The sequence below is a fragment of the Ornithorhynchus anatinus genome, chromosome 5, assembly GCF_004115215.2.
Source record: "Ornithorhynchus anatinus isolate Pmale09 chromosome 5, mOrnAna1.pri.v4, whole genome shotgun sequence".
Lineage (NCBI taxonomy): Eukaryota > Metazoa > Chordata > Mammalia > Monotremata > Ornithorhynchidae > Ornithorhynchus > Ornithorhynchus anatinus.
Genome location: NC_041732.1, coordinates 86,288,178 through 86,305,678, shown reverse-complemented (window position 1 = coordinate 86,305,678; position 17,501 = coordinate 86,288,178). Strand labels below are relative to the sequence as shown.

At 41.1% G+C, this 17,501-nt stretch overlaps 1 non-coding gene across 1 annotated transcript; it reads right to left on the bottom strand.

Moving 5' to 3' along the window:
* Positions 1–15,694: 15,694 nt before the first annotated feature.
* Positions 15,695–15,832, bottom strand: LOC114812324. Its single transcript, XR_003759980.1, has one exon. It is a non-coding gene; the product is annotated as a small nucleolar RNA SNORA7 (small nucleolar RNA).
* Positions 15,833–17,501: the final 1,669 nt, after the last annotated feature.

Below are 17,501 nucleotides of genomic sequence, written 5' to 3'. Positions count from 1 at the left end.
GGAGTTAGTTAAGTGACTTGCCCAAGGTGACACACAGGAGGCAAGTGGCAGAGTTGGAATTAGAACCGCAGTCTTCCAAGTCCCAAGGCCTGCTCTTTCCCCTAGACCACACTGCCCAATGCAGTTCTTAAGCCTCGTCTTGTCCATCCCCCTATACTTGTGTCCTCCTATCACACACCTATACAAACATCAAGAAATAGAGAGGAATAGCAGTAACTGGCACTGTTTTCTTGCTCAGTTTGGGAAACCAAAGGAAAAAAAAAACTCAGTTGACACAAAGCGATAGCATTTGTAGGTCTCAAACCTCAGCATTCTGAGAGAAACTTCCCTTAGTCTTCCTCACTGTTCCTTCTTGCTGTTTCCTTTTCCCTCCATTGCCCATGGTCTGTCAATAAATGGTATTTATTAAGCATTGTATTAAACATTTGGGAGAATACAATAGAGTCGATAGACACTTTCCCTGCCCTCAAGGAGAAGCAGCGAGGGGAAGCAGTGTGGTCTAGTGAATAGAGCACAGGCCTGGGAGTCAGAAGGACCTGGGTTCTAATCCTGACCTCGCCACTTATCTGCTGTGTGACCTTGGTCAAGTCATTTAGCTTCTCTGTGTCTTATTTATCTCATCTGTAAAATGGGGATTGAGACTGTGTACCCTATGTGGGACAAGGACTGTGTTTCTACGTCCAACTTGATTAGCTTGTATCTACTCCAGTACTTAGTACTGTGTCTAGCATAAAGTAAGCTCTTAAATATCATTAAAAATAGCTTACAGTCATTTCCAGGCGAGGGGAAGATAGACAATATAGCACATAATTTACCAATATATTTGTAACTTATAGATATTTGTCCCCATTGTTTGCTCTTATGTCCTTTACTTTCTACTGTGGTTAGAGATTCCTGGGGTTTGTAATCCCCCCTTGACAATCGCTGATGTAAAACACAGTGAAACCCTCTCTGGGCTGAAAGCTTATCCTCTAGACTGTAAGCTCATTAACGGCAGGGAACATGACTGCTAATTCTGTTATATTGTACTCTCCCAAATGCTTAAGACAGTGCCCTGCACATAGTAAGTGCTCAGTAAATATGATTGATTGCTGATCCCAGGATACTGTAATACTGCCGTTTTTCCCACAGAATTTCAAGTACTGAGTTTGCTCACTCTCCAAATTCTTGGAGAACCAATCTGAAGCTCTTTCAGAAGAACTTTTTGTTTATGGCATTTGTTAAGCACTTACTATGTGCAGGGCAGTGTACTAACCATTAGGGCAGAGTCATTCAATTATATTTATTGAGCACTTAATGTGTGCAAAGCACTGTACTTAGCACTTGGGAGAGTACAATATAACAACAGACACATTCCTGACCACAACAAACTCACAGGCTAGATACAAGTTAATCAGGTTAGACACAGTCCCTGTCCCTCATGGGGCCCACTGTCTCAATACCCATTTTATAGATGAGGTAACTGAGGCCCAGAGAAGTGAAGTGACTTGCCCAGGGAGACACAGCAGACAAGTGGCGGAGCGGGAATTAGAACCCAGGTCCTTCTGACCCCCGGGCCCACTCTTTATCCACTAGGCCATGCTGCTTCAGTCAAATCAGATTGACCGTGCTGACTAGAATCAAATCAGATAACAGAAGAAGAAACCCCTGACTGTGAAGAAAATTGAATTCAGGAATCAATCATTAAGAGACATGGCAGACTCTCCATCCTGCAGAGAGTTTCAGACTGCGATAGATAACTGCCTATCCTGGACATTATAAATATTGCCCAACTTAAAAAGTGAAAACTGGAGCATCTGAACTCTTGAAGTCTCCTCCAGATCTATTGTAGATTACAAACGTTTTCCTTTTCTTCAACTGCACAACCCCACCAGTAGGTGTTGAATAAATAGTCCTGACTGACGCGCTCTGGGCATGATATGAAATGTTCTAAAACAGACCTGTTGAGAACTCCAAGAAGCTGCAGGCCACTTAATAATTCATCCTCTGAAATTGGTAGATGGGAGGCAAATCAAACCTATGACACCAAGCTGAAAGTTCACACAGCTGAAGTGAGTGCTATCCAACCTACTGGATGTCAAGACCAGGATTTATCACAAAAGGTTTCCAAACACTATAATCAACATCAGCTACCAGAACCTGTTTTAGCTGTAAGTTAAGCAATTTGAAAGGTGTGCTAAATTTGGCAATTTACCACGTTTAAAATGGGAAATAAAAAGTACTCCAGTTTAAAATAGTATCGATGGATGATTCCCTTTGTCAATGACAATTTTTGTGTTGAAAGCTTGAAAAAATATAGCCAGATTATTTTCTTGAAATAAAATTCTATGCAAGGTAGCAGCTACTTGGTCTTTTTTCAGCTGACGGTCAGATGAGCAGTATGAATTAATGATTCATTCTGGAAACTAAAAAGATGAGCCAAATATTTTGGATAAGCCCCACTTATTGAAAGAGACAAAGTTGGGAGCTGGACAGGAAGCTGAGCATCAGAAGAAAGTCAGTAAGTCCATCGCCAATCAGTCGAATTTATTGAGCACTTACTGTGGGCAGAACACTGTATTAAGTACTTGGGAGAGTACACTATAACAATTGAACAGACACATTTCCTGCCCACAATTATGACCAGGTCCAGCATTGAAGAAAAGCTTACAGCCATACAGTTCTTGCCAGTCGTGTGAGAAGAATGGATGCTAGTGGCATACTCAAACAGCTACTTTGAAGGAAACTGAAAAGGGCAAGCACAAATCAGTACATGCCAATAAATGTTTTAAAGACATAATGAGACACACCTTCAGTCAGTGAGACATAGCAGCAGAATGGCTTAGTGGCTTGAACACGGGTCTGGGAGTCAGAGGACCAGGGTTGTAATTTCAGCACTACCATTTGCCTGTTGCATGTGAGCTAGGGAAAGTCATTTAACTTCTCTGTGACCCAGTTTCTTGATCCAAAAAATGGGGACTGGATAACTGTTCTTTCTACTTAGATTGTGATTCCCACGAGGGATGGTCTGACCTGATTATCTTATAATAATAATAAAGATGGTATTTGTTAAACACTTACTATGTGCAAAGCACTGTTCTAAGTGCTAGGGGGGATACAAAGTGATCAGGTTGTCCCACGTGGGACTCACAGTCTTAATCCCCATTTTACAGATGAAGTAATTGAGGCACAGAGAAGTGAAGTGACTTACCCAAAGTCACACACCTGTCAAGCGGCGGAGCCAAGATTAGAACGCATGACCTCTGACTCCCAAACCCATGCTCTTTCCACTGAGCCATGCTGCTTTTTGACCCCAGTTCATAGTACAGGGCTGAAGAAGTAGTTAATGCTCAGCAAATATTGCTCTGTGTGACCTGAGGCAGGTCATTCACGTCATTTACCTCATCTGTAAAAATGAGGATTAAAACTGTGAGCCCCATGTGGGACTGGGACTATGTCCAACTTGGCTACCTTGTATCTACCCCAGCACTTAATGCAGTGTTTGGCACATAGTAAGAACTTAATAAGTATCATTATAATTATTATTATTAAGCCCATCCAATCCTATCCTTACCTGATGCATATATTTTCTCACTAGTCAAAGATACTCACAGTTGTAAAATCCTCCACAAGCTGAAAAAACCTGCCCATAACTTATGAGAGGATGAAAAGATTGCCTTCTCTGGGCCTCAGTTCCCTCATCTTTAATATAAGGAATAAAGATGGCAAGTCTCATATAGGTCAGCGACTATGTCCAACCTGATTTGGGGGTTTGTACCCCAGCACTTAGAACAGTGCCTGGCACATAGTAAGCACATAACAAATACCACAATCATCATCATCCTCATTCATTCATTCAATAGTATTTATTGAGTGCTTACAATGTGCAGAGCACTGTACTAAGCATTTGGAGTATACAATTCAGCAACAGAGATAATCCCTGTCCAATAACAGGCTCACAGTCTAAACATGGGACCCAATCTAGGCCATGGGGAAACAATGCGGTTTGTAGCTCCCTCCTTTTATTGCAAGGCCCAACCCAGTCAGTCATGTGCAGCATAGCAGGGAAATAAGTGGGCACCATGGGTGGGGGTACATGATGGAATGATAATTAGTAGTAATAATAATAACATCTGTTAAGCACTTACTATGTGCCATGGGCTATACTAAGCATTGGGGTGGATACAAGTAAATCGGGTTGAACACAGTCCCTGCCCCATGTTGGGCTCACAGTCTCAATCCCCATTTTATATATGAGGTAACTGAGGCACAGAGAAGTGAAGTGACTGGCCCAGGTTCACACATCAGATAAATAGCAGAGTGGGGATTAGAACCCATGACCTTCTGACTCCCAGGCCCTTGCCCTATCCACTATGCCCCGCTATTTCTCAGGTGGAAGGCCCCTAATTTGCTAATTTGACCCCACAAAGGGCTACTGAATTAGAAGCCAGTTTCCCTCCCTTCCTCCCTCTTTCTCCCCCTCCCTCTGTCTCTTCCTCTTTTTTTCTTTTTATTCCTCTTTATTTCTCTTCCTTTCTCTTTCTCCCCCTCACTCTGTCTCTTCCTCTTTATTCCTCTTTCTCTCACTCCCTCCCTTTTTCTTTTTCCCCCTCCCTCTGTCTCTTCCTCCCTCTTTCTCTCTCTCTCTATTTCCTCCCTCCCTCTATCACTCCCTTCCTGTCTCTTTTTCCCTTTTTCCCTCTTTCCATCTCTCTCTCTTTCACTCCCTCTGCCTTTTCCTTCCTATTTCTCTCTATCCCTCTCTTACTACTTCCCTTTCTCTTTCTTACTCTTTCTCCCTATCCCTCTTTCTCTCTCTCCTCCCCTTTCTTTTTCCCTCCCTCTGTCTCTTCCTCCTGCTTTCTCTCTATCCCTCTTTTCCTCCATCCTTCCCTCTTTCCCTTCTTCCCTCTCCAAGTCCCTATAGGCATATTTGAGGACTGGGTCTTCTATAGGAAAAGTGACTTCCAGCAGGCTGCTTCAAGAGCTAGGCCAGTCTTTGCAAGTTTGTAATGGAGAGACTTTTTGTGGCATGAAACAAGGAGATGGTGATTTCATAAATTTAATGGATTTGCTATTGTTCAGGAAAGCTATTTAGAAAGGAAGTTCTTAATTGATTTTCATGAGTCATAATAATAATCTGTCCTCTGCAGACAGGTTCTTCACTCTTTCTAAGAGTAAACACAGTCCTTCATGGACAATAGTTAAACAATGCTAAGCCATTATACAGGAACTGGTGTTTTCAAAAGCAAAGCATGGTAGCTTTAGTACCATTGATGTACTGATGAGTGATTTAAAGGTTGCTATTAACTGTCTTTATCACAGAAAGGGAAAAAATGTTTGTGCAGTTCTGTGAACAGATTTGTTTAGTCCTCATTTGTGTTTTATCAGAACAGATCAATCTTTTTCAACTTTTATCTTCCTTTTTAATACAGGAAGAACACAAGCACTATTCCTTTCAGGAAGGTAGGTGGGATATTTTGCCAATGAAAGGAACACATCTAAATATATCGTAATAATAATGAGAACACATGGCTGTCTGCTTCTTTCTTCCAAGAAAAATATGTCTATTCAGGTTTGCCATATCCAAATACAAAAATGCAGTTTCAAGGCAGCATTTATGCTTTTAAGTCCCAGGGCTGGGCTTTGTCTGAAAGTCCCCCCTTGACCTCTAAAGTGGTGTGTCTTTTAAGAAGTGACCATTCCAAAGTGTGCAGCAGAGGGAAGGATTCAACATAGAAATAGGACATCTTCTATGACTAAGACAGAGCATACTATATGTTGGAAGATGATGATCACATCTTTCAAAATTGCTCAACTAATAATAATAATAATGATGGTATTTGTTAAGCACTTAATATGTGCCCAACACTGTTCTAAGCGCTGGGGTAGGTACAAAATAATCAGGTTGGGAAACAGTCCCTGTCCCACATGAGGCTCACACTCTTAATCTCCATTTTACAGAGGAGGTAACTGACAGGTACTATAACCAACCCAATTTGCTTGTATCCTCCGCAACGCTTAGTAAAGTGCCTGGCACATACTAAGTGCTTAACAAATAGTGAAATTAGTATTATTATTATGTAACATTTTCTATTACTGCCAGTTTATAGGGGTTCCAAGCAATAAATGAGGACCCGAGAAAATAAATACCTTCTAGACTAAAATCTACATCTCCTCCCCTGTTCTCTTCCCGTCCCTCCAGGTTTGTATCTCCTCCTGCCTCCAGGTCATCTCCACCTGGATGTTTGCCCACCACCTAAAACTCAACATGTCTAAAACTGAGCTCCTTATCTTCTTTACCAAACCCTGTCTGCTCCCTGACTTCCCCGGCACTGTGGACAGCACTACCATCCTTCCCGTCTAACAGGCCCGCAACCTTAGTATCATCCTTGACTCTGCTCTCTCATTCACCCCACACATCCAATCCACCACCAACACCTACTGGTCTCACCTTCAAAATATCACCAAGATCCTCCCTTTCCTCCCTCCGAACTGCTACCATGCTGGTACAAGCTCTCATAATATTCCAACTGGATATTGTGTCAGCCTTCTCTCTGATCTCCCTTCCTCCTGTCTCTCTCTCCCCACTCCAGTCTATTCTTCATTTCACTACCCGGATCATCTTCCTACAGAAATGCTCTGGGCATGTCACTCTCCTCCTTAAAAACCTCCAGTGGTTGCCTATCAACCTCCGCACGAAACAAAATCTCCTCACTCTTGGCTTCAAAGCTCTCCATCACCTTGCCCCCTCCTACTTCTCCTCCCTTCTCTCTTTCTACTGCCCATCCCATACACTCTGCTCCTCTGCCGCTCACCTCCTCATAGTCCCCCATTCGCGCCTATCCCACTATCGACCCCTGGCCCATGTCCTCCCACTGTCCTGGAATGCCCTCCCTCCACACATCTGCCAAACTAACTCTCTTCCCCTTTTCAAAGCCCTACTGAGAGCTCAACTCCTCCAGGAGCCTTCCCAGACCGAGCCACCCCCTTCCTTCTGCTCCCCTCCCCTCCTCTCCCCATTCCCCAACTCCTGTTCTCTGTTTTTCCCCCTTCCCCTCCCCTCAGCACTGTGCTCATTTGTATATATTATTTATTACCCTATTTATTTTGTTAGTGATATGTATACTATATGATTAAATTTATCTTGATAATATTCTTTTGTTTTGTTTTGTTCTGTTTTGCTTTGCTGTCTGTCTCCCCTGTTTAGACTGTGATCGCGTTATTGGGCAGGGATTGTCTCTATCTGTTGTTGAATTGTACATCTCAAGCACTTAGTACAGTTCTCTGCACATAGTTAGCGCTCAATAAATATTAATGAATGAATGAAAGAGTATGTAGTCATCTTACTATAAGAAGTTAAGTGGAACTCACTTCTCATTTAAGGACTAAATTAGAAATTTGAAGGCAATTAATGTGTCACTTGATTTTTTTTTACTCTTTAAGCACCTAGTACAGTGCACTGAATCCAATGTGTCCTTAATTAATCCTGTTACTACCCTTACTAAGGAATCTTTCATTCATTCATTCATTCATTCATTCATTCAATAGTATTTATTGAGTGCTTACTATGTGCAGAGCACTGTACTAAGCACTTGGAATGAACAAGTCGGCAACAGATAGAGACAGTCCCTGATGTTTGACGGGTTTACAGTCTAATCGGGGGAGACAGACAGACAAGAACAATGGCAATAAATAGAGTCAAGGGGAAGAACATCTGGTCAAAACAATGGCAACTAAATAGAATCCAGGCGATGTACATTTCATTAACAAAATAAATAGGGTAATGAAAATATTTACAGTTGAGCAGATGAGTACAGTGCTGAGGGGATGGGAAGGGAGAGGAATCTGAGAGGAAGTGGTGTGTACAAAATAAAATAACCCTATCACAGCCTTGGACAACTTGTAAATAGAAATTAATGTTTTCCTCATTTCACTTTGCTTTGATCTTAAATATCTTCTCCATCTTCCTAATTTTCCTAATATCCTTTTCTGATTAGTACCTTTCTTTGCATTCCTATATTTCTACACTTTGTCTTCTTTGTGAATTTTATCACTACTCCACTCTTTACAGACCATTTGAATGTGGCCAAAATTTGCCCTTCTTTTGCGGTTAGGAAGGAGATGACCGTTAATGAGCACTTAGTCATTCTGTTTAACATGGGGAACAGAATGAACTTTATCTTATATAGCATAGGGCAACTTTTCATTTCTTATGATTCCTATCCTTGAGTGACTATTTAAGAGTGGGTTTACAGCTAATGTAACAGAGCGTGTAGAAGCAGGTGTTATCTTTAATTAATGGAGTTGTAAGAAGATTGCTCATGTTGCAGATATTTTATTAAATATGCCACAAGTATGCCACCTCATTTATTATTAAATAAAAAAGTATGTCATACTTCCTGAAGCAACCATTGCTTTGAAACAACAGCACAAAGAGAACAGAAATGCAATCTTCCACAAGTCTTTAGATTAAAAATGAGGGAAGAGACATATATTTAGAACTGACCATTCAGTGAGTGCAGTTTGGACCTTATACACCTCACTTCCTTGTGATGTCAGCCAGTACAAATGTAAAAAGAATGTATATACATCTTGAATAGTGATCATCCTTTTGGAGGGAATGTGTCTGTTATTTTGTTATACTGTATTCTCCCAAGAGCTTAGTACAGTGATCAGCACACAGTAAGTACTTAATAAATACGACTGACTTCCTGGAAGACTGAGAGACCTCCTCCTGCTCCCCATTTAACACACCTGTTCTATTGCAGACAATTTGCCAAGGATCTCTTTGGCATGGATTTAAAAACCTGGTTTAAAATTCACACTCCTCACCCAGCAAGAGAAGAGGTAATTAATTTTTTATTCTGTGTGTCAGACCTACCTTCTCATGTGAAAGGTTTAAAGGTGAGGTGTTCCCAGGCAGTAGTCTTGGGTCTTTATTTAGTCCTCTGAATCTTCATTAGATGGGACCTCGATCTATTGGGTGTGTAAAAAGTTAGAGGGTTTCCCTTTCACTCTGGGTATAGTCTTTCACTCTTAGGCAGGAGGCTTGTCAAATATCACAGGTGATGGTGACAGGTCTGTTATGAAAGCATGGTTGGAGATATAATCTTGGAAAACTGGAAAATTATCAAGAATGAGCTCATTTCCACAAGGGGCACGATACATCAATGAATCATATTTATTAAGTGCTTACTGTGTTCAGGACACTGTACTAAGTGCTTGGGAAAGTACTTCACAATATAATAGACACATTCCTGGCCCACGACAAGCTTATATTCAGGAAGGGGAGACAGACATTAACACAAATAAATTACGGATACGTACACAAGTGCTGCAGGACTGGTTCTTGGAGTCTTTCCCCACCTGTGGTAACAATGGAAAAGGAATGAAAGAACTCTTGCCTTATATTCTACCCACCTCCACTCCAATTTGCTCATTGACTCTGTCTCCCTGTGGATGCCAGATTTAGAATGATAAATGAGTAAATGTTCACTAAGCACCGTTCCCTGTTGGATAAAACCAGTGGTTATTTCAAAGAGTGAGATGGAACCAAGAATATGACTGTGATGTGTTTAATTTGAATGAATGAAGTCAAGTTCTTGGATGGCAGCATTGACTATAAGGAAGGAGGAAAAAGTATGAATTTAAAGAATGCTGGAAAACAAAACTGGGAACTGATGGCCAGTGATGGATGAGCATAGGGCAACGTTCTTAGGAAAGGAATTATTCTTTTCCAGCAAATGTTTTGCAAGAATCGTGAACCAAGGAGGCAAATGAAAATAGTTCCAGGTATTCTAAACATAAAATATGACAGCACAATAAAGAACTGTGTGCATGTGACTCTGTGTGTGTGTGTGTGTGTGTGTTTGTGCATGCACAAGTAGGCTGTAGACTCCACATCATGCAGCAATTATACTGTGGCCAATTCAGCACAACATGTATGCAAAAGCATACTTCACCCACCAAAGTTTTTTTCCTTTTTTTTCACGACAAAGGAGCAAGGAGGACAACTCTATAAATAGGCTCAAAATTTGGGAAATGACTGTGGTTGAAGATTGGCTCAGAGGCTTTTCTGAAGAAAACCCCAGAAGTCAGCACATTTAAAGTTGACTGTCTTCACTCCCATCTGGGCAGATGTTAGAATAATAAAAGAAATTTTTCAATATTTGTTTTTTCCCCAAAGTCTTAATAATCTACGGTTTCAACAATCTCATCTCACTACCTGGTTTTACTCTATGTAGCCCTATGGATCCAGCTACCCCAGACTAATTACCAAACCTGCTAGCTTTAGGAGACTTCTGAAGCTGTTAGAAAAAAAAATAACAACACCTCTGGATTCTTTTCTCCTCCTCTGTTAATGAGGAACAGTCAGTTAGGAGGGAAAAACATTTCTTGAGGTGAAAATAGGTTGATCATGATAAGTCAAATAAATATAACACTTGAGTCATAGCTTTATAGGTACCAAATCCTTTTTGTCTAAAATAGAATAAATGTCTTCCAACTAACTGAATTATTTTGAAATGGTGACTGCATTATGCATTTCTTCATCTATTAGATTTCAATCAATCAATCATATTTATTGAGCAATTACAGTGTGCAGAGCACTGTACTGAGGGCTCGGGAAAGGACAACATAATAGAATTGGTAGCTATGTTCCCAGACCACAACGTGCTTACAGACAAGAGAGGGAGACAAAATTATTATAAATAAATAATGAATGTATACATAAGTGCTGTGGGGTTGAGTGAGGGGTGAATAAAGGGCACAAGGGTGAGGCAGATGGGAGTGAGGGAAGAGGAAGTGTGGGCTTAGTTGGGGAAGACCTCTTGGAGGAGATGTACTGGTAATAAGGTTTTGAAAGTGGGGAGAGTGATCATCTGTCAGATATGAAGAGGAAGGACATTCTAGGCCAGAGGCAGGATGTGGGCAAAGTTCCAGGTTCCTCATCTACCTCACAGTGAGATAGATGAGATAAAGGTGCATTGACTAGGAGTGGCACTAGAGGAGTGAAGTAGAGGGATGGATTCTTTTTTTGTGGTATATCTCAAGAACTTACTATGTGCCAGGCACTGTACTAAGTGCTGGGGTGGATACAAGCTAATCAGGTTGAACACAGTCCATGTCCCACTTGGAGCTCTCAGTATGAATCCCCTTTTTACAGATGAGGTAACTGAGGCACAGGGAAGTTAAGTGACTTGGCCAAGGTCACACAGCAAAGTGGAAGAGGCAGGACAAGAACCCGGTCCTCCGACTACCAAGCCTCTGCACTATCCAGAAGACCAAGCTAATTCTCCAGGCCACAGTGATTCTTGTAGTAGGAAATCAGGGAGGTAAAGTAGGAAGGCGCAAGGCGATTGAGTGCTTTTAGAAGCTATAGTAAGGAGTTTCTGCTTGATGCGGAGGTAGATGGGCAACCACTGGAGGTTCTTGTGGAGTGAGGAAACAGGGACTGAACAGTTTTGTTGAAAAGTGATCCAGGCAGCAGAGTGAAATATAGACTGAAGTTGGGAGAGACAGGAAGCAGGGAGATCAGCAAGAAGTAATTGAGGTGGGAAAGGACAAGTGGTTGGATCTACACTGATAGCATTGCTGCTTGAGCTAGAATTTCCGAACATGAGACTTGAATGCTTGAAAGCACTGTAGGGAACATTTTTAAGGGACTTCAGTTAACATTCCCTTTCTACAAACTCAAGTGGAACCAGCGTGGCCCAGTGTAAGAAGCAAGGGCCTGGGATTCAGAGAATCTGAGTTCTAATCCTGGCTCCACTATTTAACTGCTGTGTGACCTTGGACAAGTCACTTAACTTCTCTGTGTCTCAGTTCTCTCCTCTGCAAAATGGGGATCCAATAACTAACTATTCTCCCTCCTATTTAGACTGTGAGCCCCATGAGGGACCTAATTATCTTGTATCTACCCCAGCCCTTAGTACACAGTGCTTTGCATTCAACAAATAATAATAATAATGATGGTATTTGTTAAGCACTTACTCTGTGCCAAGCACTGTTCTACGCACTAAGGTAGATAGAAGGTAATCGGGTTGTCCCACCTTGGGCTCACAGTCTTAATCCCCATTTTACAGATGAGGTAACTGAGGCACAGAGAAGTGAAGTGACTTGCCCAAGGTCACATAGCAGACAAGTGGTGGAGCCAGGACTAGAACCCATGTCCTCTGACTCCCAAGCCCATGCTCTTGCCACTAGGCCACACATCTTCTCTACCGCAATTACATACCACAATTGCCTTAATGACCATTATTAAATGCTTACTAATGTGCCAAGAAGTGTACTAAGTTCTGGAATAGATTTAAGTTAATTAGATTGGACACAGGTCTTGTCCCACATGGCATTCACTCTCTACATAGAAGAGAATAGAATTTAATCCCCATTTAATGGATGAAATATCTGAGGCACAGAGAAGGTAAGTGATTTGCCCAAGGTCACACAGTAGTCAATCATATTTATTGAGCACTTACTGTGTACAGAGCACTGTACTAAGTTCTTGGTAGAGAACTTAGTATAACAATATAACAGACACATTCCCTGCTCACAAGGAGCTTACAGTGTAGGGAACAAGTGGGAGAGCTAGGATAAATTCCAGATCCTCTGACTGCCAGGTTCATGCTCTTTCCACCAGGCCATGCTGCTTTTCAATACAAAACCATGTAATAGAGTTGATAGACAGGATCCTTGCCCTGAAAGGTTTAATATTCAAGTGAAAATGGAAGGGAAAGAGGACAAAAATTAAAAAAAAGAGGAGAGGTGCAAGAAATGGGAGAAAAGGTAAATATTTAGAGCTAAGGTTTTTTCAACTGGTAGTTGAAAAAGATGGTGGGAGAGTATGGAAGGTGGTTGGTAGTGGGTGGGTGTGTGGGTGGGTGGGATAAGAGACCAGAAGGAAGATGGGAAAAAGTCTGTAAGTTGGAGAAGGAATATAGATGGGTACAAAAGAATCAGAAACCTAACCAAAGGATTTGATTACCAAGACAATTTCAAATGATTCAATTTTACTGTGGATTAGTGACACCTGATTTGCTGGAATAGGTTTTCTACCAACGTTTCTCATGGAATATAACTTCTGAAATCATTTTCCCATTTTTCTGAACTTTATCTTCAATATACAGGTTGAACATCACTCAGATTTTTAAAACATTAATTTGGCAGGAAGCATAATGACCCATTCTTACCACATTCTGTCCCTTTCCAAAGGGAAACATTGACTTTCATGATTAGGCATCACTGGATAGAGTACTGTTTGAATAATATAATTTAGCATTAAAAGTTGGATCACTAATGGAATTCTTTGGTTGTCTGTATGGTTTAATTCACATCAGATTTTTTATGGCATTTCCTTCTCCATCTGAAGCAGTTTGTAATCATCTGTGTATCTTTGTGTGTGCTTTGTGTGTTTGCGTGTGTGAGTGCATGTGCCTCAAGAGCCTTATCAGCAGTAGATAGCACTTTCTCTACAAATGCTTCAAGAACTTTTCATGATGCTGCTCACAGCCTTTTGAACTGAAAAAAAAAAATTGCCTGATGGAGCTGAAGCATAGTCTGTCAGCAGCTTTCAAGTCCTTTGTGAGATAAACAAGCATGGTTGCATAAAATAAGTTGAACCAAAATTGTCTTCTCACATAGCTCAGTTTCACTTGGATGGATGTGAGGAAAGAGTCAACCACAGATATCTTCAACTGATTCTTCTGGCCTTGGCATTGTGGAGAAATCTAATATCTTAAAGTTTTCCAGGAAACCAAATTTTACTATAAAGTTACTAGAACTCTGGTCTCTGGAAACCCTTCACTCAGAGAATGCACTTATGTACTAGATCCAAAGTAATAATAACAAATAGTAGATCTATTCACTCAAGTGTCTGGGGCCCTAGGGTCAACCTGTGAAATGCTTTCAGATCTAGGCAAGTTTATGTAAAATTCAAATAGATTAGATCTGGAGGAAAACTCCACTCATTTTCAGATGTTGGAAAGATTCTCAAAGTTCTTCCTAGAGGACTTTAGCTCAGCTTTATTTCTCTCTGACTTGAAAGTTCAAAATACCATTTATGGCAGATTAAGGGAAGCTTTTTCCTCCTTGAACATAAGGTCTCTATGAGTTATACTTTTGAAACTGCCACCGACTCCTTGATCCTGGGACATCTTGACAGGTACTTTCATGGTTTTTATTAAATGAACTTTAGGTTTACCATTTCCTTTTAAAGTTCTTCTATCTCCACCTCTAAAGATGTCCACTTTTAAAAATTTACTCCAAGAGACAAATCAGTAAGAGAAAAACCTGAATGTATATATGGTGAAAGGAGTCAGAATGCATTATTGCACTTTCTAAAAAAATGTTTGAAATGACTTCTCTCACTCACTCCCTCCTTTGCTTCCTAGCTACAGTCAGTCAGTCATTTAGTCAATCACATTTTTTAAGAGATTAGTGTATGTGAAGCTCTAGGCTAAGTGCTTGTGGAAATGCAATATAGCAATAGAATGGACACATTCTTTACCCACAGCGAGGTTACAGTCTAGAGATAAACTTCCGGTCCTGTACAGACCATCTACATGACTCAGTCCTTCATGACCTAAAGTATGGAATTGTTTGCAGGAAGGGGTCCATCTTCCAACCATGAAGATTGAAATTCATTCTGTGCTCACTTGCCAGATTGCACCCTAGCATGGTGTCTAAAGTTCAATAATAACAAGCACTATCAAAGCTTGGAAACCCAGAAGGTGAGCAAAGCAGATTTCCATAACCATCTGACTAGAAATAGAAACATAAAAATTTTTTTAAAACCTAAGTCAACAAAGCAACAGAGCTATATGTTCTCCTATTTTCCCTCTGTATTCCTCAGATTGGTTTGCAAAGAGAAGGAGAATCAAAAGCCAAGTATTTTACTTCAGTGAATCGTGTTGTGCAATTTGTGCAAAAGAGCCAAATCGAGTTCGCCTTTTTAAATAGTGTCTCCGAATATACATCGCAAACAACTCCCAAACACTTTCTGCAACTAAACCCCTTAATATACTTCTGGATTAAGCTACCATATATCATTTTTACTTGAAAATCAGGATAATGGGAACATATCCCAAGCCTTTCCACCTTTTCCTTCCACTTCCTGCAGAGTCGGGTGGGAATAAGTGAAAGATGAATGCTTTAAAATTTGGGTCCCATTTTACAAGTCTTGAATAGCATCAGTGCAGTCATTTCCCATCTGGTCTCCATGGTCTTTGCTGCCAGGATGGCAGAGATCACTGGGCCCCAACATCGACTCACCCCATTGTGCTATGTTAAAAGAATAGAGTCGCTATGGCCTAATAAAGAACAATGGACAAAGAATCAGAAGATCTGGGTGCATTGACTTTGACTAATTACTTAACTAGTGCATGCATCAGTTTTCTCATCTGTCAAATGGATATAATATATCTTAATCTCCCTATCTCTCAGTGAGCTCCACATGGGATAGGACCGATTTAATTTACAGAAAATTAAACATGTTTTTGTTTATGCTGTCGAGTCAAGTTCAACCCATAGCGACGCCTTGGATACATCTCTCCCAGAACGCCCCACTTCACCTGCAATCATTTGGGATGTGTACCCATAGAGTTTTCTTGGCAAAACTACGGGAGTTGTTTACCACTGCCTCCCTCCATGCAGTAAACCTGAGTCTCCACCCTTGAGTCTCTCCCATGCCACTGCTGCCCAGCACAGGTCAGTTTTGACTTGGAGCAGATTGCCTTCCACTCCCTAGCTACTGGCCAAGCTAGGAATGAAATGGATATGCCTCTGCTTGACACTCCCTCCCAGAGTCAAGACTGGTAGAGTACTGGAAACTCTCCAGATGCGACCCTGAGAGGTGCAAATGAGGATAATATTTCTTAATCCCCTTATCTCCTAGATTGTGAGCTCCAAATGGGACAGGACTGATTTAATTTACAGAAAAATGATGACACAGTTAACATGCTGTCAATCAATCAGTAGTGTTTGCTGATGTGCATTGTGTGCAGTATATTGTACTAAGTACTTGGGAGAGTTCAGGGGAGGTAGAAGACATAAATCCTTGACCTCAAGAAAAGTGCAGTCTGTGAAGGGAGACAGGCACTAGAATAAAGTATGGAGTTATGGAGATGGGAATCAGTGTGGTCTAGGGGATAGAGCACAGACCTGGGAGTCAAAAGATCCTGGATTCTAATCCTGGCTCTTTCACTTTATTAGTGTGTGATGCTAAGCAAGTCACTTAACTTCTATGTGACCCAGTTACCTCATCTGCAAAATGGGATTAAGACTGTGAGCCCCATGTGGGGCATGGACTAGGCCCAAACTGATTTTCCTGTATTTATTCCAGAACTTAGTACAGTGCATGGCATATAGTAAGCACTTAACCAATACCATGAAAATAAATGAGAAAGATTGAAAGAAGGGTTATGTACCTGGATTAGAGTTGATGTAATGGGATATTTAAGATATGTATCGAAGCCTAAGAGAGTTTGAGCCTGCTTAGTGATGTAGTGCCTGGTAAGCAGCTCTTTCTAGATCTTACCAACTATTTTTAAGCCTCCATCTTACCAAAAAAGTAAAAAGTACTAGAAGCAAGGGAAGAAGGACAAGCATGACAGGGCCTGGGTGAGTGAGAGTGGAAGAGTTGAAATAGGGAACAATGAAAAGAAATTGAAAATTTGTTAAATTCATTCAATTGTATTCACTGAGTGTTTACTGTGTGCAGAGCACTGTACTAAGCACTTGGGAGTATACAATGTAGCAATAAACAGAAAAATTCCCTGCCCACAACAAGTTTACAGTCTAGAGGATGGGTTTACAGTTTAGAGGACAAACTTACAGACTCCAGGCACTCAAGTCCGTACCACTCTTCATGGCTTGCTCATCCAATGAAGGCACAGGAAGCTCTGATGTTCCATTCTTGAGAACTCACAAAGAAATCAAAAAACAGAACAGGGAGGATCAGTAGAGGAAAGGTGGTCAATCTGGAAACACAGATTGAACACAGGAGCACATAACTCCTCGTTTTCCCAACCAAACCCTGTATTCCCCTCAACTTTCCCACCAATGTCAGTAACAGCAGCATCCACCTTGTATCACAAGCCCATAACCTAGGAACCATCCTCAATACATCATGCCAGTTCAACCAGCATATTGAGTCTATCACCGAATCTTCTTGTTTTTTCTTCCCAACATCTCTAGAATTGGCATTTCCCTTCCATCTAGACTCTTGCCATGTTGGCATAAGCTTGCAATTCCCACGTTGACTTCTGCCTCAGCCTCCTCACTGACTGCCCTGTCTATGTCTCTTCCTTCTCCAGTGCATACTTCACTCTGTTGTCTAGATCATTTTTCTGAAAAACCTTACTGTGCAGGTGCCCTCGCTCCATGAAACCTATAGCAGTTGCCCATCAATCAGTGGTATTTACTGGGCCCTGATTGTTCGCACTTGGGAAAGTACAAGGCAACAGAGTTGGTAGACACAACTTTCATATCAAACAGAACCTCCTTCGTTTCCATTATAAGGCACT